Here is a 23,226-nt window from a genome sequence, read left to right as displayed (position 1 = left end):
CAATAAAAAGAAATAATAAATTAAAATTGAAAATAAACGTTTAACAGCACAATAGCAATCACTGGCTACAACCCAGCAACGTGTATAATGGCAACAACAAAAATTATAAATTCTTATAACAACAACAACAACAATGTGGATGATATGTATTGCCTTAAAAAATGTTATCATAGACTGCTGGCAGAGCAAATTGTTGGATAGCAACAAAGTGCAAATTTTGTAGAGCACTGGCTAACAAGCTATATGTATAGTTTATACATAAAATATCTGATACATGTGTGTATTATGTATACAAATGTCTGGTACTGATTTGCAGAAACTGAAAATATTGTGGGAAAGCTGAACTGAATTAGTTTTGAACTAGTTTGTAACTAGTTAACTTGGAATCTTCTCGTCAAAGGTGCAAGAAGAAGTCTCTTTTGAAAAAAATACGACTAATTTGCTGTTTGGAATGATTGGAAAAATGATTTTGAGCTGAAAATTTCGTTAATACATTCGAAATTTACATTTTCTGACAAAGCGTTAACTTGAAACTAGTTGCAAACTGGTTACTATGTAACTAGTTTATAACTAAAAATTCGAAAATATACTGGTTTCATGCTTTAAATGAGTTTTGAAATTGTTTTTAAATGGGTTATAGGCTAACTAGTTATAAAGGGTATTAGTAATAGGCTAGTTACGAAAAAACTAGTTACCATTTTTTTTAATTACTTTTTAAACTTTCTTATTTGAGATTTTGAATATTCTACAATGAAATAGTTTTGTGTTTACAGAGATAAAATTAAATTAAAATATGAAAATCGCTTAAAATTTCAAGAAAGCGAAGATGAAGATAAATTCCAAAATGAGCTTTAATATATTATACATTCTCCTCCTTGATACTAGTAAAAACCTCATTACTCTGCTATTGGTATGAAACCACTTACATATATAAATTCTACTCTCACTACTATAGAAACCTCATACATTCACAGCTGGGAGTTTCGTGATAAACGCAACATATTGGCGCCGGGAACTAAAAAAAATCGTTATGCAAATGTAATGCCTTGACGCTAAATATTTTACACTTCCACTGAATGGGTCATCATTTATGCCATTGATGTAATGACAGGAAAATAAATAATGAAAAATTGAAGAAATCGCGGCGAGCGTATAAAAAAGCCAAACATTGACCTTTGGCGCGCAATTGTGGCGCTAAAACAGATAACGAGAAAAAGAAAATAAAGATTAAATGATTCAACAGTAAGTCATACGGTAGGTAGTTGCTATAGGTTGGAGATAAAAATGCTATATTTTTATATGAGCGATTCTAAAGTTTTAATAAGGTTTTAGTATGGGATTTGCTTGGGTGAAAGTTCTCTCAATGAATCATTCTAAACCATCTTTAGTGGCGATGTTTCATTATAAGAATGTAATTAGAAATGTAATGAATCCAGAAACAGATTCTTTAAATTATAAGAACCAAATATCAACCATGCATTGATTTCCAATAATTGAACCATTTTCCTTAAATATCCCAAATTGATATAATAAAATTTAATATCAAAAATGTTTACCTTTAAATTTTTAATATCAAAAGTCTGTTAACGACATTAAAAAATTATGTATTTCAATAGCAAATATTTACATAAATACATATCTACACCATGTGGTTGCTCACCCCAATCAAATATTATGGTATTATTATCTAAATGCAAACAAAATTTTATCAATTTAATTTATTTTTGCTCCACTTAAAAATATACTACGAGTATATTACGGAATTCACTAAAAGTTTTTCTTATCGCTTAGCGCTTAGGCACTCGGACTTTATTAGCTTTAAACGTTTATCAAGTAAATTGAGCGTGAAGTGTAGTCGCTCGATTATGACTAAAGCCTAAAATTAGATAAAAAAATAAATATACTTTACAAATTACACATACAAACAAACAAACACTCGCATAAGGGGTAGCCATTTAATAGTCAATAATGAGTAAATTGTTAATTTGTTATGTAAAGAGAGTTTAAATTAAACGAAAAAAAAAATTTAATGAAATGAAACTCACTTTATGCGTAGTTAGCTACTTTCTAATATATTCATATTTGTTTTGCGCATAATTTAGACACCACTTAATAATGCAAAAATTCCCATTTAAGCCGCATTTAGTTTGTAAATAAAAGAATTTGTGCGTATTTATTGTGGCGCTCAGTAGCTTTAAATAAGAAGACTGGTTGGTTGGCTGGTAAGCACTATTCGAATGCTTATTGTAGCTTACTTTAATTAGTTTTAAAAAGTTTTTATTTTATTTTTAAAGCCTCTAGTACTTAGCAAACAAACATTAAGACAGTGCATTTAAGACATACTTGGCATTTAAAATATCTCGAGAGAATTTTTTAGACGCTTAATATCGTTTGAAGAAGCCAATGTAAAAATAAATTAAGCTAATTTTAAATTCAGGAGCAAAAACTAAATTAAAGAGAAAATTGTATAAAAATTAAAAATTTTCGACCAAATATTTTTTTTTGGTGGCAACTCTCTTCTACTAAAATTTTAAAATTTTTTAATTTATAAATTCCTATATATGAAATGAAAATGAAAGTTGTTCACATTTATTTTCCATAATTTTTTGAAAGAGTTGTCACCAGTTTTAAATAATTATTTTTATTTTCGATTTCACCAAACATAGCCCGAAAATTAATCGAATGAATGAAAATATTTATTTTGCGTATTTCACCGTTTCTTCTTTCCTTTGTAAAGTTATTTCAGAAATAAATATTTTATATGGCAACTCCATTATATATATATATATTTGGCGTAGGAACCGCTTTAAGCGATTATAGCCGAATCCACCAGAGCGCGCCACTCATTCCTCCTTTTTGCTTTTTGGCGCCAACTGGAAACACCAAGTGAAGCCAGGTCACTTTGCACTTGGTCTTTCCACCGGAGTGGAGGTCGTCCTCTTCCGCGGCTTCCTCCAGCGGGTACTGCATCGAATACTTTCAGAGCTGGAGTGTTTTCTTCCATCCGTACAACATGACCTAGCCAGCGTAGCCGCTGTCTTTTTATTCGCTGAACTATGTCAATGTCGTCGTATAACTCGTACAGCTCATCGTTCCATCGTCTGCGGTATTCGCCGTTGCCAATGTTTAAGGGACCATAAATCTTGCGCAAAACCTTTCTCTCGAAAACCCCAAGAGTCGTCTCATCGGATGTTGTCATCGTCCACGCTTCAGCGCCATACATCAGGACGGGAATAATGAGCGACTTATAGAGTTTGATTTTGGTTCGTCGAGAGAGGACTTTACTTTTCAATTGCCTACTCAGTCCAAAGTAGCACCTGTTGACAAGAGTGATTCTGCGTTGGATTTCAAGGCTGACATTGTTGGTGTTGTTAATGCTGGTTCCCAGATAAACGAAATTATCTACAACTTCAAAGTTATGACTGTCAACAGTGACGTGGGAGCCAAGACGCGAGTGCGCTGACTGTTTGTTTGATGACAGGAGATATTTCGTCTTGTCCTCATTCACCACCAGACCCATACGCTTCGCTTCTTTATCTAGTCTGGAAAACGCAGAACAAACGGCGCGGTTGTTGCTTCCGATGATATCAATATCATCGGCATACGCCAGGAGCTGTACACTCTTGTAGAAGATTGTACCCTCTCTATTTAGTTCTGCAGCTCGTATTATTTTTTCCAGCAATAGATTGAAGAAGTCGCACGATAGTGAGTCACCCTGTCTGAAGCCTCGTGTGGTATCAAACGGCTCGGAGAGGTCCTTCCCGATCCTGACGGAGCTTTTGGTGTTGCTCAACGTCAGCTTACATAGCCGTATTAGTTTTGCAGGGATACCAAATTCAGACATCGCGGCATAAAGGCAGTTCCTTTTCGTGTTATCGAAGGCAGCTTTAAAATCGATAAAAAGATGGTGAGTATCGATTCTTCTCTCTCGGGTCTTTTCCAAGATTTGGCGCATTGTGAATATCTGGTCAGTTGTCGATTTTCCAGGTCTAAAGCCACACTGATAAGGTCCAATCAGTTCGTTGACGGTAGGCTTTAGTCTTTCACACAATACGCTCGACAAAACCTTATATGCGATATTGAGGAGACTTATACCACGGTAGTTGGCGCAGATTGTGGGGTCTCCCTTCTTATGGATTGGGCAGAGAACACTAAGATTTCAATCGTCAGCATGCTTTCTTCCGACCATATTCTACAAAGAAGCTGTTGCATGCACCTTATCAGTTCTTCGCCGCCGTATTTGAATAGCTCGGCCGGTAATCCATCGGCCCCCGCCGCTTTGTTGTTCTTCAAGCGGGTAATTGCTATTCGAATTTCTTCATGGTCGGGTAATGGAACATCTATTCCATCGTCATCGATTGGGGAATCGGGTTCGCCATCTCCTGGTGTTGTACTTTCACTGCCATTGAGCAGGTCGGAGAAGTGTTCCCTCCATAATCCCAGTGTGCTCTGGGCATCCGTTACCAGATTACCTCCTCGGTCCCTACATGATAACGCTCCGGTCTTGAAACCTTCTGTAAATCGCCTCATCTTTTCATAAAATTTTCGAGCATTACCCATGTCGGCCAGCTTTTCAAGCTTTTCATACTCACGCATTTCGGCCTCTTTCTTTTTGTGTCTGCAAATGCGTCTCGCTTCCCTCTTCAGTTCTCGATATCTATCCACCCCGAACGTGTTGTGGTCGATCGCAACGTTGCGAGGTAGACAGTCTGTTTTCTCTCCACTGCGGAACGACAATTCTCATCGTACCAACTGGTTTTTTGGCGTTGCCGGAGACCAATTGTTTCGGCTGCAGCGGTATGCAATGAGTTTGAGATGCCGTTCCGCAGCTCCCTTATATCGAGATGCTGATGAGTGCTCTCAGAGAGCAGGAGTGCAAGTCGAGTAGAAAATCGTTCGGCTGTCGGTTGTGATTGCAGCTTTTCGACGTCGAACCTTCCTTGTGTTTGTTGACGGGCGTTCTTTGCTGCACAGAGGCGAGTGTCTTCCGTCTATCACAACGTGATCGATTTGATTGCGCGTGTTTCGATCAGGGGACAGCCACTTTGCTTGATGAATTTTTTTATGCTGGAATCTGGCACTACAGACAACCATATTTCGGGCCCCAGCGAAGTCGATCAGCCTCAGGCCGTTTGGCGATGTTTCGTCATGGAGGCTGAATTTTCCGACTGTTTTGCCAAAGACACCTTCTTTACCCACACTGGCGTTAAAATCGCCAAGCACGATTTTGACATCGTGGCGGGGGCAACGCTCATAGGTGCGTTCTAGGCGCTCATAGAAAGCATCTTTGGTCACATCGTCCTTCTCTTCCGTTGGGGCGTGGGCGCAAATCAGCGATATGTTGAAGAACCTCGCTTTGATGCGGATTGTGGCAAGACGTTCATCCACCGGGGTGAATGCCAGGACTCGGCGACGTAGTCTCTCTCCCACCACAAATCCAACACCGAATTTGCGCTCCTTTATATGGCCGCTGTAGTAGATGTCACAAGGACCCACCTTCTTCCGTCCTTGTCCCGTCCATCGCACTTCTTGGATTGCAGTGATGTCAGCCTTTAGTTGTATGAGGACATCAACCAGCTGGGCAGAGGCACCTTCCCAATTAAGAGTCCGGACATTCCAGGTGCATGCCCTCAAATGATCCTTAGTACGTTTGCAGGGGTCGTCATCAAAAGGGGGGTTTCTCATCCGAGGCTCGGTGTTTGTTTTCATTGGGGAGATTTTTTTTATGTGGTGGGTCCCAAGCCCTACGCACAACCGCAGAAGCGGGCTTCGCTTTCTCACTTTAGCTCGCCTCCAAACGGATGTCTGTTAGCTACCCAGAGGATACTTGGTCTAAAACCGGAAGTCGTGAGCTGCTTGAGTCATATGCAAAAGAATCGTTCCTGGACACTCCCAAGTGAATGGCAATCAGAAACTTTCCTCACTTGCGTGAACTTCTACATATGACCCCATCCCCCAAACGAAATCTTCAAATAATTCCTAGGATAGTATCAACAAATCTCTAGAAGGGTTACTAGTTTTTATACCAAGTTAGGTTTTAAATACTATAGAGGCTTAATTTTGCAGTGCTGCCAACTACATATACTTATTTGACAAAGGAAATTATAAGAAAATTTTTCTAAAGTTTATAAGTTTATAATACAAGATTGGTGATTGAAATAATACATTGAAGAAAAAATTTTGAAACAGGGTTGCCATTTAATTAAAAATTATAAAAACAATTATCAGTTAATGATAAAATAATAAATAGATAATTGTCTTCGAACTGGGAAGTGAAAGGAATTGAGTTAAACAACTTTAGAGGAGAGTTGCCACATAATAGAGAATTAGACTGGTATAAAATAATTTATTTGAAATATTTTGTATTAATTGAGTTGATTCAAATAAACGTAATAAATTTAAAAAATATATTTTTGATTAATTTTACTTGTTACTCACCCGAGCTAAGGTATATTATCTTTTATAATTTTTTTGTAAATATGTAAATATGTATATTGTACACTTGGTTGAATCATTTAACTTTTTGTTAATAAAAGACAACAAAAAAAATAACATTACTTCAGTCTAAGTTCTGCACTAAAAATATATCTTTATTGCCTTAAGCTGTATATCCTCCACTGGCAAATATTACTCAATTCTCTCTAACACATATTATTGTAGTATGAAACAGTATTTAGTGTAGATGAAGAGTCAGAGGTGATTATTAAAGTTAATAGATGTGTTCTCTAGTTAGAAAAAAGGAAACAACTGTAATTATGAAACCTTAACAGTAAAACATCACTAAAGAATTCAATTAAAATTAAAATTTATCAAATAAAAAAAAATTTTAAAAACAGCTTGCGTGAGAACAACTTTAAAAGCTTTAATAAGAATAAAAACATAAAAAAACTATAAAAAACAAGTAAGGAAAGGCTAAGTTCGGGTGCAACCGAACATTTTATACTCTCGCAATTTATTGAAGAAACTTATTATATATGCGGAACCACCGTATTTTTGAAAAACCTATAATTAGGTATATGAGAGCTAGGATATGTTAAGACCCGATTTTAATAATTTTTTAACAGAACACTATTAGAAGAAAACAATTTCCTCTGAATTACATTATCTGAGAGATTTACCCAAATTTTCGGTTAAAATTTACCCTTAGGCACTGAGTTCCACATGTTCGATATCTGGGGCCTTGAAAAGTTATAGTCCGTTTTCGACAATTTTTTCACAAGTGAAGTTAGAGATGATATGTACTATTTGTGTAAAGTTTTATTCCACAATCTTCATTGCTTCCTTATGTATACATGATAAAGTGAAAGAATCAGATGAAATTCAAATTTGAGTTATAAGGAAAGTAGTCGTGGTTGTGAACCGATTTCGCCCATTTTTTATCCGTGTTATCAGGGGTCAAGAAAATATTATATACCGGATTTCATTGAAATCTGTCGAATACTTCCTGAGATATGGTTTTTGACCCATAACGGGGATGCCACGCCCATTTTCCACTTTGTAAAAAAATCTGAGTGCAGCTTCCTTCTGCTATTATTTCTGTGAAATTTAGTGTTTCTGACGTTTTTCGTTAGTGGGTTAACCCAGTTTTAGTAATTTTCAACCTAACCTTTGTATGGGAGGTGGGCGTGGTTATTATTCGATTTCAACTATTTTCATGGTGTGTGGTGGGGTACTTAAGAGAACAGACTGCAGAAAGTTTGGTTTATATAGCTTTATTGGTTTGCGCGATACATACAAATAACCGATTTGGGGGCGTGGTCACGCCCACTTCCCCAAAAAAAAATTACATCCAAATATGCCCCTTCTTAGTGCGACCTTCTATTCCAAATTTTACTTTTATACCTTTATTTATGACTTAGTCCGACATTTTGTGGGCGTGGCAATGGGCCATTTTCGAAAGCAACCTCCTCAGGGTGCCAAGGAATACATGTTCCAAGTTTCGTTTAGATATCTCAATTTTTGCACAAGTTATCCGTTGCACGGACAGACGGGCAGACATTCGGATTTTTACTCGTCTCGTCAACCTGATCATTTTGATATATATATAACCCTATATCTAACTCGTTTAGTTTTATGACTTACAACCAACCGTTATGTGAACAATACTATAACACTCTCTTAGCAACTATTGTTGCGAGAGTATAATAAAAGGAAAAACATAAAAAAATAAAAAACAAAAATTATGAAAATAAAAAAATAAAGAAATAAAGAAACTACAAGCCAAATTGAAAGAAGAACAAGCTCATTCGCATGTTTGTTTCAACAAAATGTAGTGCAAAACACAAAAATCACAGCAATTCAGAACATGACAAATAAAGCAAAAAACAACAAAAAATAGTTTGAAACATTTATTGCAAACGGCGAAAAAAAAATATGTGATTTTTTGCTTTATTTTAATTTTTTTTGGTATTTTATTTTCCGAAAAAAAAACAAGCATTTAATGTAAAACCAAAAAAACACGAACGCATTGCACAGATCAACAGCAATAGCAACAATTGCAAAATCGCTGACAAGAACAAATACAACAAGCGCAACGCAAACGAAATTAGCAACATAAATGAAATCTGTTTTTATATATACGATATTTGAATGTGTGTGTGCGCGACAGTGCATGGCAGTAGCAGTGAAGTAATGAAGTGCGAACTAAAACGGCAGCAAAAATAAATCGCACAAAAAGCGAACAAAAGCTTAACTGCAAGCATGAAGTGAAGCAATGAAAAAGTGAAAAGCTGTGAAAGAACGAAAAACGATTGAGACAGTAAGCGCAAATGAACTCAGAATCACAACAATCAAAAAACATATGAGCAATGTCATCAACATGAGCGCGAGAACACAACTGAACTGCAAGAAAGCCGGATACGAGCAGATATCAGATAAAAGTAAGACACAGATAGACCGCTACACAAGCGATACAGGTGAAAATAAATGCAAGCCAGGCGGGGAAAGGGCAACAAAAACACATGTGTAATAATTACGAAAGCAGCTGACGCTTGCGAAATGAAAAGTAATCGTTGCTAGAGAACATGTTGCCTAGTAATTAGTACTATTTTTGATAATTCATTCTAAATAGCATATGCGACGCTTTAAAAGTGCCGAGCGCATGTGACAACGTTAGTCGAAAAAGAAAATTGAAATGAAGGCGACAACAGAAACAGAAACAGAACAGTATTTTTTGAAAAAATCAAAACAACAAACCAAACAGCACCCAATCAAAAGTGCTGCGATGCTACTAAATGATACAACAACAACAATGACAATGTCGTCGGCAATAGTGACGACAGAACTGTGCTACTTCGTAGACATACACACACACATTCACTGCATATAAACACATATACATATATATGTATGCGTTCGTGTGCATGTGTTCATGTCAATTGTTCGCGCTGATTGTATCTACGAGATACACGTACTTAAATATTTATACACCACTCACGGTTGATTTTTTTCGATTTTTTTTATTATTTTTTCAACGCGGCCGCGCTGAAATTGCTTGCACAGATTACGCACGCATCAATTTCGTAAGTCCACCAAAGGCTGACAACTACTATATACGACGACAACAACCGAAGCAACATGAACAACTAGAAGAAGAAAATTTAAAACCAAAAAAAAAATTAAAATAAATAAAATTTTAGTAATCAAGCAGCGCCAACAATTGGCAAACGAACACGCCTCGAGCGTCTTTGCTACTCTTGTTAATGGTGGGGAAATATTTCACTAAATTGTGGTAGATTAGTTGAGAAATTGTGGATAGTTCAAAGCATGTGGGACTAAATATAAAACCTTCAGCCAATCTCACGAGATTTTCTTATGTAAAGTTGTCTAAGTATTCAGTTAGATATCCTAAGTGAGTTGGCTATGACTTTGAATTAATAAGATGGAAGACCTGATATCTTGAAAAAATTTTCCTGGAGGATGTACGTTGCTTTATGGCCATCACCTCAAAAATATTCAATTATACAGCGAAAATACTTCATTTGGTACGAGGGTTAAGGTCGAAATGAACATGGTCGAAGTCAAATGTTTCTAAAACACTCGAGAACCTGACCAAGGGTTCAATATCCACTCGATACAAAAATTTACTATATGCGATTTCGAGAAGGAAAGATAATTCGGAAACTTCATATATCGAGTTCACGATCTTCCATATATATTCTGAAATACTATATACGAATCAAGGATTGTATTTTCCAACAAAAAACGGTGGAGTCACAGTCAAAAAGCAACTGTCTGGCAAGACACCAGACCCTAAAAAATCGAAATTTTTTACGAAATGTACCTTCTACCCGTCATCGACCGCATATAATATTATACATTTAATCAGCATAGGTTTTTAGAACTTAGGCCTTTTAGTTAGAAGAATATCTCGATCTAGATACTAAAACATCTCTTTCAAATAAATCCGTTCTTCCGCAACTACTTTTTCCTGGTATATTTAATATTTTAATGTCTTCTTCATATTTTCTAACCCACAGAGCACTCTTTCAAACAATATGAAGCCTTTGCAAAGCACTTCTCAAACTGTGCAACACTCGGCGGGTTTCATACAGCTGTTTTGTGTTTAACATTTCTCAGTTATTGCATTAACCTGATTTCCAACTTTTTTCATGTCTTACTTTTTCTATTCTACTCGTTGTTGTTTTTTCTATTTGTTTTATTTTTGTATTTTTTATTTTCATTCATTGCTTCACCGTTGAATAATTGCATACGAGCGTGTTGTGTACGTATAAACTTACATAAGTGCAAACTGAGTTTCTTTCAACTCGCATCATATGACCCCCATTTCGCCCGTTTCATGTGTGCTTCGCTGAAGTCGCGTCGTAGAATGTGCGCTCAAAAAGGCGTTTAGAATTTGTGTGACTTGTGTGATAAATGGCTGCTTGCCGGTTGACTAACTGTGCTATATTGGTGCATATGTTCGTACATACATATATGTATCTTAATTTGCGATTTTATGAATGAGTTTTAGCATTGAAGACCACCTGCTGTAATAAAGATTATATGAGATCGTCGTATTTAAATTTAAATATTTTGTTTTTTTTTTTCTTAAGAAAGATGCTGATTAGTCACAAAAGCTTACATAAAGATGAGTTGTTTTAGAGTTATGATAGCATATAGACTATTTTACGTCAGGATTTTTGAGGTTAGTAAAGTTAGAACCATTTACTGTATCTCATTGAAACTAAAGAATGCTCTGTTATAGTTCAAAGGGGATCTTTGAAAAAGTTCTTCGACAATTTTCTGCAAGCCTCAGAGATCTGGTGAGCTTTTTTTTTATTTTAATTTAATCTTTGTTATACTAAAGTTTTGATAGAGAGGCATCTAATGAGTCAGTTTATTTAGTTAAAAAAACGTTCTATTTTTGCTTTAAGTATTATAATGAAAAAATCTTAATATGCAGAAGTATTTCAACCATAACAAAATATAATATTTTATCTTAATAGGCAAGCCCGCGTCGTACAATATCCTCAGCCTTACTAATTGCACATTCAACAATAATTTTATTGTTTTCACTTTTGAATAATGAAGTATCATTTCTAACTTTTCAAACCAACTGCTTCCTAAATAACTTTTCAGCTTTTGTAACTTTTAACACAAGCATTCATATCGTAGACCAGTAGGTACCCTGTAGGGAAAATGGGAAATTTAGAAAATTGTTTTATTGCATATTTTTCTATAAATAAATAATTAGGAAAGAAAACAATTTGTTTTTTTTTTTCTAGACTAGAAAATTAGATAGACATAGTGAAAAGACAACTAGTTTTCTCCAAAAATTTTGCAATTATCGAAGTATTTATTTTCTGCCATATTTACCTATATTCATTATCACGTTTTGAACTTCTAAAGTCTTCTATAAGACTTAAGATTGGAAGATTTTAATTTTTAAGATAACTGAATAACTTCCTACAGGGTACTTAGTACTTAGGCATTTAAATACAAACAATCATAAGCTCTCTTGGATTTTACAATTTTTTGTTTCCGTCAGCGGCACAATGGATTCTAAGATTCCTCAACAACCAACCCTACGCATTATTATTGACGTCAAAATTCAAAGACAAGCATTTGATTCACAGGTTCAGCATTAAGATTAAATGAGTTTGGTAGATATCATATGAAATTGTCAGACTACCAAACACATATTACTGTTATTGATTATAGTACATTAACATTGCACATCAAACCCGAGTTTAAGGCATTTTTTTAAGTCAAATTTAGAAGCTCAAAGTTTGATACAAGATCGTTATGTTTGTGGACGATTATGAATTGTCAAAGCCACGCTGTTCAATCATATGGTATGTTTACCGGGTGTCTTTCCTGTAATTTTCCTCATACTCATAAATACTGATATAATTCTTATGTGCTATAAAGCGCAATAGATCATTCGTTATGGCACAACAACACAGTGCTTCAACAAAAATTATATCATTTCATATATTATTCAATATTTCAACATTTTTCCACTCACCTGCTTGAACAGCAACAATAACTGTGTGCATTTAATACAAAATTGTGCAATATTAATAATGAATTGTGATTAATTTCCACTATAAATTCGAAGAATACACTTAACTCGATAGATAAATGTTAATATATGTATAATCTTTTATAGATTATAACTTTTTTTATTTGATTTGTTTTGTATTTTCACTTATATAATATATATATTTTTTTTTAGCACAATGATTTGTATTTTTGTATATGATGATTACACAATTTTTTTATTTTTACATTTATTTTTTTTTAAGATGGTTGTGGTGACACTTTATAATTATATTAGAACAATTATATTAGAATTTAGCCAAATATTTAGCTTGATATTTTGTTCTTCACTATTTTTCTTTACAATTTTTAGTTAAACTTTCTTCTAAATTTGGAAAATATTAAGTGAGTATTACGCACTATTTTTAAACACTGAAAAATTTTGTTTCGGGTAAATTATTTTTATTTTATTTTTTTTTTTGCAAAAATGTGCATATACTAATGGTGTAATTTTTATTTGTTTAAATAGAAAATATATGGAAATTGGTTGCAGATTTTTTAAAAACATTGAAGTGTTAATTTTATTTATATTTATTTTTTTTACAGTTATAACAAAGTTTTTAAAATGTCTTCAAAAAAAATTTATAGTTTTTAATTTATTGTTTTTTTTTTTTAATTTTTAAATTATTGTGAATATTTTTTATTACAAAAAATTCAAATATAAAAATAAAAAAATGCCGATCTAAATCTAAAATTTATATATTATTTTTTAAATTATTTATTTTAATTTTTAATTTTTTTGTTTCAATATTTTTTATTATTATAGGTTTTATTTTTAATATTTATTTTATTTAAGTATTTGGTTTTTTTACTTAATTAGATTTTTTATAATTATTAATTTTTATAAAATTCATAAATTATTTTATTTTATTTTTTTTAATAGTAAGAAAATTTTTTATTTAAAAAAATGCGATTAAAATTAAATTTTTTTGTAATTTTAAATTTAAAATTTCGTCAGCATTATAGTTTTTATTTTTAATTTTTTATTTTATTTAAGTATTCCTATCCCGCGCCGTTTGTTCTGATTTTTCCCGCATGGATAAGGAGGCGAAGCGAATGGGTCTGGAGGTGAATGAGGACAAGACGAAATATCTCCTGTCATCAAACAAACAGTCGGCGCATTCGCGTCTTGGCTCCCACGTCACTGTTGACAGTCATAACTTCGAGGTCGTAGATAATTTCGTATACCTGGGAACCAGCATCAACAACACGAACAATGTCAGCCTCGAAATCCAGCGCAGAATAACTCTTGCCAACAGGTGCTACTTTGGACTGAGTAGGCAATTGAACAGTAAAGTCCTCTCTCGACGAACCAAAATCAAGCTCTACAAGTCGCTTATCATTCCCGTCCTGCTTTACGGTGCAGAAGCTTGGACGATGTCAACATCAGATGAGACGACACTAGGAGTTTTCGAGAGGAAAATTTTGCGCAAGATTTATGGTCCTCAGAACATTGGCAACGGTGAATACCGCAGACGATGGAACGATGAGCTGTACGAGTTATACGACGACATTGACATAGTTCAGCGAATAAAAAGACAGCGGCTACGCTGGCTAGGTCATGTTGTCCGAATGGACGAAAACACTCCAGCCCTGAAAGTGTTCGATGCAGTACCCGCCGGAGGAAGCCGAGGAAAGGGAAGGCCTCCACTCCGTTGGAGGGACCAGGTGGAGAGCGACCTGGTTACACTTGGGATCTCCAACTGGCGCCGAACTGCGAAGGAGAGAGACAGGTGGCGCACTATCGTCGATTCGGCTATAACCGGCTAAACGGTTGCAACGCCAATCACATACATACATTCCTATTTTTAATTAATTTAATTTTTTATAATTTTTAATTTATATAAAATTCGTATTATATTATATTTTTTTTAATATTAAGAACATTATATATAAAATTTTTAATTAATAATTTTGAATTAAAATTTTTTTTAGTTTCAATATTTTTTTATTTTTATAGTTTTTATTTTAAATATTTACTGTGTACAAGTATCTGGATTTTTTATTTAATTCGTTTTTTATAATTTTTAATTTATATAAAATTCATATATTATTTTATTTTAATTTTTTTTTAATATTAAGAACATTTTATATAAAATTCTATATTTTTTAAAAATTGTAACATTTAAAAAATTAAAATTAAAAATTAAAATTAAAAATTTTATTTTTTATTAAATTTTTTATTTTCATTTTTTCAATAAATCTCCACTTGCATTCAGATTGATCTTTAATTGAGAATTTTGATTTATTTCAGCTTGGCAGCAATCAAGCGAACACATTTGTATTCACTTTTTGTACAATCGACTACACATTGCACAGCAAATCACGAGTACGAGAGCCGGCTGTGCAGCTAAATTGAAGAGAGAGCGCGCGATCGCGAGTGGTCTAGTGTGTATATGTATGTGCAAATGTTTTTCTCTTTCTTCAGAAAAATAAAAAACAAAACACAGAACTTATTGTGGCTTGCAAACAAAAGATTAAAAAATAGTATCTTAAATTTTTTTTTATTTTTTAGTAGATACACATGTTTGTGTTTTTGTTGTCTTTTGGTACAACAAAGCATCTGACATTTTTTTGAAATTTTTGTTTAGTTATTTAGCGTTTTATTTGATGGAATTTTTTTGGATTCTGTTGATTTTTCCAAAGCAAAATTAATTACTAACAAGCGCACAGTGCGCAAGAAAAATATGCATCGACATAGATATTTTCTACAATATTCAATTATTTTTGCAGGTAAAATTTTTTTTTGATTTTTGTCATTTCAAAAAACACTTCCGAATTATTCAACCAAAAATGTCTAAACGCGCTTGATATTGTTGTTGCTAAGAAAGTCAAACCGAAAAAAGTAGACAAGATAACAAAACAATTAGAAGGAGAAGAAAAAGAGCAGACGAGGTGGAACAGTGAAAAAAATTGTCAAAGCAAATAATTACACAAAACCAAATAGAAATAGAAATAGAAATGTAGGCAGAAACATCAATAGTTTGACGCGCGCTCGCACACAACGCTTGGATATATATCTATGTATGCATGTATGTGTGTGTGCGGTAGAACACACATGAGTGTAGCCAACAAAGAATCGAAGAATAAGAAAATAAATATGCACAGATACAAGCGCAGCTAGCGGCTTTGCTAAGAGCAACAGCAACAACAACAACGTTACTAACAAAATAAACAAATGCGCGAGTTTAACGCGCCAACAACAACAACAAAAGCAGCGTTAGCGGCATTTTACCGCGCTTTACAGCCAATTTCAGCGGACGGCGCGACACTGAGCTCCGCTCCATTAGCGTTCCATTGCACCGGCTCCGAAGCCCAGCAATGCGCTGGGTGGGACGCTTGGTGAGGCGACGCTCGCGCATATTGGCTTTGTTACAAAACCTCAGTTACAATGAATGCTAAGCTCTGGCATACAAATACAATATATATACATATGTACATATATGTATGCGCGACAGCGGCACGCTCAGGTATGCAAAGGTGGCGACGCTGTTTGTATGTATGTCTCTCTGTCTGTGCGCTTGTAATGTGCTATGCAACGTTGATTACATTGACTACTTTTGCTTCGACTACTGAGTTATTCCGTCTCCGCCCATTACCGTGACTGCTTGGCTGCTACTTGCGATGGTACGTGATTTTTGTTTCGTGCCGTTCGTGGGTGCATCGAAAGCGAACGGGTAGGGGGTGGTAAGGAGCGTGTTTTAGAGTTTTCATTGCGCCTTTGGCGAGTAGAGTATATCGGTGAAACTAGCGATATTTAGGAATTCCTTGAAATCTCACGTTTAACTCTGGAATCTGGCGCCAACGTCGTGACTTGGGTGTAAACAACAGCTACTCGGCAAGGCCTTACAGGAATTTGAAGTTTGACACGAAGGTTTCTAGAATTGTGTTTTTTGGTCGTAGCGCAGAAGTTAAGGTTCTTCTCCGAAAGCTAATATATGGAATCATTGCGCGATATATTAAGGCAGATTGTGTTATATTATCATGAGATCCAACTGCTTCAAGTCATGAAACATGAGAACTTTCACGTAAACTTTCGATAATCACAGTTCCTCAAATCTAAAGCTATTTCTTATATGGTTTCCAAGTAACCAAATCTCTCACAGAGTCTGGACAAACTATATCAGCGAACAGTTAATTAATTTTTTTGGACACACGTGTCTGAGACTATTTATTCTCGAAGAGCTGTACTACTTAAGACACATATCATCGCTAAGAGCTTGACGGTTCTCAAAACTGTTTCTTTTAAAATAAACGAATGATCGAACTCCAGAAAGCACTCGCGAAGCACAAAATTCATTCTTAACAGATTCCAATCTTCGTTTCGAACGACATTCGAGCCTGTATAGCCGAAATAGATCTGCCCACTACTACGAGTATATCTGCAAAAACAACCCAGACGGAGAAGATTACTACGATTCTTCCACTTGATCAGATGACAGAAGAAGATTTAATAAGAATATCTAAGATCTTTAAGATCTTTGACGTTTATCACTAAGCATCGGTTGTAAACTATCACGATTAAGCGGATTAAGATCTTTCAACAGCATTGACCAGGATCATACTGTTACTGTCCTCATTCAGCTTACACCAGCTTGATTTTTTTATAAAAAATTACTCTTTATCTTTTGCAATTATAGACTTAAAAGCCTATTATATGATCGATCTGTGGTTACAGGACAGAGTCATAACAAAACATAAAGAAACTGAGAGCTATATATGTTACTTTTTTACAAAATTGAAGCTACGTTAGTTCATTCAACAGCTTCCGAAATTTTTTGTTTCACAAATGCCTTTTAATGCTCCTCTAAGGTCGAGGTCAAAAGACTGACAGAATTATCTTAAACAGATAACACTGCATTTTTTTATCAAGTCATAGAGACTTAAATGCATTAGCGACAACAAATACATGACAAAAGAGATTAGTCTGTACAATGATTAACTAAGAGCTAAAACTTATTAGACAAGCACACCCACGCCTTCCGCTCACTATTCTTCTAGTAATTTACGCACTTCGCCACAAACCTAAAGATTAACCTAGGTCATGAAGAGCCTCAACCAACCCAACAACAACAACATGCTCATTATGGCTTAAGCCACTAACAGAACTGACACTATCGACCCACGGTCGGCAGCTTCCATGCAGAAATTAACACAATTACCGTAACTCAAATGAAAACTTCAGCGCACTTTTATTGGCTGAGCTTGTCTCGCGCGCTCGTAGCTCGCAAGGCGCACATTAACAAGGGATATCGCCGATAAGTACTTGTTTGCTAAATATTATATATCAGTGGAAGGGACAAGTGAGACTTGGCTGAACGCGCTGATAAAACGTGACAAGCTAATGGACCGCTAATGTCGTACGCGTCTCGTCAGCGACGCGTGAAAAATTAGACGCAAAGTGTTTGTTTTTGCAATGGTCATGGTTTCATGGTTTCAAAACCTCTGACTGCGGTTGTTGTTGTTGGCAGCGCACTTAAGCGCAAATATTGCGTTAGATATGCAAGTGCAACGCGCGCACCCCACTCGGTTCCACACGCAACTCGGCGGCGTACCGCGGCAAATCCGCAAACTCAAAACGATTTGTCACGTTAAGCAACGCCGCAGTTGCGTCGTCTTTAATGACCGTCCGTCCGTCTGTCTGTCTGCCTATTTATTAGCACGCTTTAACTGGTACCTTTGTTATTTGTCCGTTGCGCGGCGAGTAAATTAGCTTTGTCTTTGCACTTCGGGTCGTCGTTCTTTCTTTGTATTACATGCCTTCATTCTTTGATTTCTTTACTTGCTTGCTGACTGGCTGACTTCTTCTGGTTTCTTGCCAGTTTAGCTTCACTACACTTCACTTTGGTTTTGCTTTTTATTATTCTTTGTATTTTTGCTTTACTTTGCTTTGTTTCGTGTTTGTGCGTTCTCGAGCTAAAGTAGCGCGCGCGAGCCCGCTCTCGAAGCGTTCGAAATGAGTTGTGTGGTATCTGTTATCGTTTCGCCGCGATACGTGTATCTTGAAATTCTGTCAGAACGCAACTGAATTCACAGTGTGCGGATAATTCGCACACAGCCACTGCTGGAGCTGATTGTGTCCACAGTCGTTCGCAGCTATTAGCAGCTAGCTCTGCTTATTTGCTTGGTGCTCTTCTTCGCCGACGCTGGCGCTGACGTCGGACGTTGGACGCCGTGTGGATGGTCGCATTGTTAGTTGGCATAGAACGACGTTGCGCAGCTGTGGAGTTGCCATAGTGATGGAATTTGTGATTAATTCAAAAATTTAAAATTATACTGAGAGTTTACCAAATAATTTAAGAATTTATTATTAAATATTTATGGTGAAAAAAAGTAAGAAAATAAAAAAATTTAAATTTTTGACAATTTTTTTAAATTCTTTTTAAATTAAAAAGAATATCCGTTTAAAAATATTAATTTCATTAAGATGATTTTTGGAATACCCATTCCATTGCTTTCATTTTATTGTGAAAAAGTGGCGTTATCTATATGGAGTTTTCAATAAACAAAAATATTATTTCCAAAGCTTGGCTTCAAATTGCCACACTTCGTCTTAAAGCTTTAAATACCACACTTCCTAATTAAAGCCTAAATTTTGGGATATTTTTGAAGAAAAAAGTTAATCTGAATACAATTTGTTGCTCAGAAATTGCATAACAAAACGCAGGCTTTGAATCTGGCTGACTTATAAAGCTGATACGAAGAGGTCCCATATCATCCTCAATATAAGAACCCTTACATTAAGGTAAAGCATTTAATTAATCATTAATTTACTCGAAGAAAATCGAAAAATATATCAGATCCAAACAGATAATTTACTTTTAGAAATTTCATAAATAAATTATAAAAATGTTTCATAAATAAAAAATAATTTTATCACCAAAAAACCCAAAAACAACTTCCTGGCAACATCACTATTCAACCAAAAGCCGAGTGTAAAGTTGTTGCTGCTGACTGCTGAGTTGGAGGTTGCTGTTGGTTATGCTGCCGCTACGCTCTCACCTTGCTGGGACGCTCACCCACAAACAGCCCGTGTTGTTTGCACGCACACACACATGCGCCCAGCTACCATTTGCTTGCTTGCTGGCGGTGTCTCTCACAATGCCGGTGCTTAGCTACTCAACTGCAGCTTGTTGCTTGACGCTGTATCTTAAAGATATACTATTTACACACCTCGTCCACACCACCAAAATAAGCAACAGACTTTGTTCTAAACAGAAAAAACAACAACACTTAGATTTTTCACTCTCTCACGCGTCGTTTGTGAGCAGCGCTGCTTTTTAGGTAAATGTTGCTGAGCGCAAATGTTTCGCAACATATGTGTGGCAACAATTTGTTTGAATTTTTGTTTGTATGATGCGGTTTTAAATATGAAATATTGAAATTGAATTTGTTAATTTGGAAATTTTTTTATAAAAATTCAGAAAATAAAAAATATCAATATTATTGCACAATATTTTGATATAATTTCTAACTAAGTTAAAATATATTTTGAAATTAATATAAATGACTAAAATTTGTATTTAAAAACATTTTTTTTAACTTGTCGATGCTTACTAGCTTCTAAAATTGTTGTTGCCATACAAATTTAGATAAAAATAATATAATCAAAATTTCGAATGAACATTTGTATAAAAAGTTTTGCCAACATGAAAACTTAAGGCCAGTATTATCTCCATAAAAATTATTCTGAGGAAGATTTTAATTAAAAATGTAACTGGTTCTGTAATAATTAAGAAAAATATTTTTTGAACCCAAAAATATTATTTTATCATTTTTATTTCCTTACTTTCATTTTATTACAAAAGAACCTTTTTCATGTTACTCATACGCCACCGTGCACTGCCACTAAATTTCACACATTGGTAAGAAATTTAAACAATTTTGTAAATATATATACACAAATAATGTGGTGACATTTTTAAAATATCATGACATAATTGCAAAAATATTTCGAATACAGATTCGCGCTGAAATGTTGACAAAATTAGAATAGCACATATTAATTAAGTTGGAGCAGATAAAAATAATAACATTGCCAACTGTCACATTAACTTGTATAAACAAAATTGAGGTCAGCGCAGCATGCAGTTGATGATGACAAGAAATGAGAGTGGTACGATATGTCAGTGGAATTTTTGAAGTAAAATGGAAAAACTGAAGTAATAAAATATATGGAGAATATAACAAGAGAGTATTTGAGTTATAAAAGGGCTAACTTATGATATATTTTTCTTGAAATATTATCTGCGAAATTAAAATGCACGGACTTCTCACACTGACCTCGTTTTATGAAACATTTAAAAAAATATATTTTACAAATAAAGCAAATTTTTTTTTATTTTCAAACAAAAAATATTTTTTGTAAACAAATCAAATATTAAAAAATCAAACTTAATCTTAAAAAAAGAGATCCTTGAATTTTGAATCGTCTACCAAAGGTTTTTTTATTTAATACTATTTTCATACAGTTCATTGCTTTCTTTTAATTCTTCCAATAAACTGCATTGATTGCAAAAATGTGAAAAAAGAAAAAGGAAAAAAAACAAAAAGCATTTTCAATGCATTGTGTTCAAGTGCAGTTGGCACGCAATCAGCGAAACGAACGATGTAGAATCATTGAAAAATACAATTTAAATGAAAACCAGATAAAAAGCAAAGCTTTTGAATATGCATGCAGAACTCAATGCGGTGCAGTGAACTCACCATTTGCATTAACTCTGTGTATTGCAGCTAAACATATAAGAGCCAGCATACATGTCTCCCACTAGAACTCGCTCTTGCAACTCAACATAGAAAGTCACGTTTATTTAATAGTGAACTGTTAATTTACCACATTTTTCTATGAACGTTGAATTCAAAACAATTATTTTAAATTAAGCTAGTTCACACTTTCAAAATAACTACATAAATATAGTTGCATAGTTTCCAAAAATAATTCACTCTTTAAAGCCACTGAGCTCTTCGCCGCACACTTCACTAAAAGTGCATTGCTATTAATTACCGTAAAACAAGTGAAAACATTTCACATAGTTTATGTAAGTAAGTATGTTTATATGTGAGTTTTTTGCACATCGCTTTAATTGCCATCATTAACTTCGCTGACTGCATGGCATGCGCTCGATTGCTATGCGCACACAAACCCTGTAGGAAAATATGCGTGAGAAATTTCCATTTCATGCGCTTAAAATTAAAATGTTATGTATTTTATATATAAGAACAACAAAACAACTAAATTTTTTGTCAAAATAAAAGCTTTTCAAAAACAGAGTTGCCACCTTTCAATTTTTTTTTTTGAAAAAGTACATATTCATTATCTAATATATAGATTTCAAGAGAGTTTGTTGGAATGATTTTTATTGAAATAAATTTTAGTATAGAGTTGCCACCTAACGATAAAAGTAAAATTAAACAAAGCATTAGAAAATTTGTGCCAATTATAAAGCGTTTAAAGGCGGATTTTGGAGAGATATTTTCGGAAAAAATTATTTTAGACAAATTTTGGAATGGAATACTTCGATGAAACTCTGAATTTTTGAATTCTAAACAAATTTATTACATTTCAAATATTAATATTTCAATTTATAAGCCAGGAAAAATATGGCAAAGTCTACTACTAGTACTTAATTATATTGAAAATGATACCTGTATAAAGGAAATTGAGGTTATGTTACTCTTGTCACTTTGCCAATGATGAAAGCGTTTCCTGCATGGTTCATAACAAATTATAAATTTTGTTGGTGAATGCATAAATGCATTTGCTGTTTTTCGCAAAGATCTCGGTGGTATTTTACAGTTTTTTGCGTGTTGAGCGTCTCTGTTGTTGTTGTCTACTATTGTCTACAACTACAACAGCAACACAAGTATGTCGTGTAAATGCGGCCAGTAAACCTGCAGTAGCATATTAACTGAGTGTGTGTGTGTAAGCACAATATCGTTGTTGTTAATTCACCGCTAAATCTCGCACAAGTACTTAGCTAATGTTGTAATTTTGTTTTTTGATGAGATACTTTGCACGTACTACTTAACTAATTGGTCATGCATGCAATAGCAGCATTGTTGGAATTTTGTATGAGAATGCGCGTCACTGAGTGGGTACATATGAATATATATAGTTACATACATAGATATTAACTTGTATATTTAAGCTTAAAGAGTAGGTTTGGCACTAGCTTTCGCATGCAACATCAGCAAACACTTTATATATATAGATGTGTTCATATGTATAATCATATTGCTTTGTATCAACTCCGTATTATTAGCCACATGGTGACTTTGAGCAACACTGGAATTATTAATAATGAAAAAATAATCATATATTCAATGCGTTGATTTGCATTTAGATGCGTGCCAAAGGTTAAGCGTTTATTTGTTTGTTTGAATGTTTGTTGTAGTAACAACAAATAGCACCATTTAATTTAATATTCATTTAACGCCTAGTAATAAACAATTAAAAAATATAAATATTTTTGTCATACCAATAAAAGCCTTGTCTGTTGTTGGCACATGCCTACAGATATACATTAATATTAATGGACTTATAAGTTCATTTTTGCATGATGAACTCTATATGTTCAATAGCTCAAGGTGGTTATAAGGTTTTTAAGTGTTTCCAAGGACATGGTGGCAAAATATTTTAATGAAAAAATTAAGCTCTGGAAGCACTTATTTTGGACCAAGTAG

At 34.3% G+C, this 23,226-nt stretch overlaps 1 protein-coding gene across 3 annotated transcripts in view; it reads right to left on the bottom strand.

Annotated features, from left to right (window-relative positions):
- Window positions 1–18,584, bottom strand: part of Pde8b_0 (high affinity cAMP-specific and IBMX-insensitive 3',5'-cyclic phosphodiesterase 8) — a 156,846-nt gene extending 138,262 nt beyond the window's left edge. Inside the window, exons 1-2 of one of the 3 annotated variants that reach the window (XM_054235057.1) lie at window positions 18,221–18,584; window positions 12,470–12,764 (exon numbers count right to left, since the gene is read on the bottom strand). The gene's annotated coding sequence lies outside the window, so the exon portion shown is untranslated. Of the gene's footprint in view, window positions 1–12,469; window positions 12,765–18,220 lie in introns of those variants that run through there. The other 2 variants (XM_011183242.3, XM_054235058.1) reach the window with 2 other exon arrangements.
- Window positions 18,585–23,226: the final 4,642 nt, after the last annotated feature.

This window comes from Zeugodacus cucurbitae, chromosome 6, assembly GCF_028554725.1.
Source record: "Zeugodacus cucurbitae isolate PBARC_wt_2022May chromosome 6, idZeuCucr1.2, whole genome shotgun sequence".
In the NCBI taxonomy this organism is placed as follows: domain Eukaryota; kingdom Metazoa; phylum Arthropoda; class Insecta; order Diptera; family Tephritidae; genus Zeugodacus; species Zeugodacus cucurbitae.
This window is presented reverse-complemented; position numbering and strand designations above follow the sequence as displayed.